This window comes from Psammomys obesus, unplaced genomic scaffold, assembly GCF_907164565.1.
Source record: "Psammomys obesus unplaced genomic scaffold, mPsaObe1.curated_primary_1811, whole genome shotgun sequence".
Classification (NCBI taxonomy): Eukaryota; Metazoa; Chordata; class Mammalia; order Rodentia; family Muridae; genus Psammomys; species Psammomys obesus.
Window position 1 is genome coordinate 6031739 of NW_026590701.1, and position 987 is coordinate 6032725.

The 987-nt window shown below is 44.1% G+C and overlaps 1 protein-coding gene across 1 annotated transcript in view; it reads left to right on the forward strand.

Moving 5' to 3' along the window:
- Positions 1-987, forward strand: part of Myo3a (myosin IIIA) — a 206125-nt gene that overhangs the window by 173123 nt on the left and 32015 nt on the right. The gene's annotated exons all lie outside the window — the stretch shown is intronic.

Genomic DNA, 987 nt, shown 5'->3' on the forward strand with positions numbered 1-987 from the left:
ATAGATAGATAGATAGATAGATAGATAGATAGATAGATAGATAGATATAGACAGATAGATAGAAAAATGCAGAAGTAAAGTGCTAGCCATTAAAGCATAAAAACCTGAGTTAAAAATCTCTATTATGCACACAAAAAGCCAGCTGTATAATCTCAGCACTAAGAAATGGAGCCAACTGACTGATAAGTCAGCTTGCTGAACCAGTAAGCTCCAGGCTCAGCGATTTGCCTTGCCTCAAAAAAAATAAGATGGAGAGCCATTGAGAAAGGCACCCACCATCAACCTCAGGCCTTCATATGCATGCACACACGCTTGCACATAAAGCTGTGTGCACACATGCTCACACCAACATAAACATGAGCAAATGCCTTGCACACACACACGCATGCTACATACACACAACTTTTGCTGTTTTTGGAAATTGCTACATACAAAGTCAAAGAGAGCCGAAATAGGAAAGAGAGAGGAAGGTTGGGGAAGGAGACCACTGGCACACACCACTTCCCGAGACTTGTACTCTGGAACCCTTAGCCCTCTCCAGCCTCTGCCTTTCCTCTCCACTCACACACCCCACCTCTCTATCTTCAATCCTTGTTTTAAATCTCCCTTTAACAAACACTCCTGATCTGTGGCCTAGAAAACCCCACTTTTGGAAAGGTCAACACCTCCAATTTGTCCAACAGGTGTCCAAAGGGTTCAACTGTTCTTTCTAGGTTGGAGGTCTGAGATATTCTCCTAAGAAGCATCCCTGTATGGCTCTGGGGTCCCCTAAATGTTGTACTAGATCAGGTACAGAGTGAATCCATATGTGTCGCTGTGGTGAGGCAAATATTGGAATCTTAGCCATGTATATACAGGGGTAAAAGAGCCTGGTAAGTGTGCCAGCCTGTCTGTAATACCAGCACGCACAAAGTAGATGCAGGATTCCCAGGGCAAAACTGCTAGCTAAACTGTCCAAATTGACAAGCTCTGGGTTCGTCAAGAGAC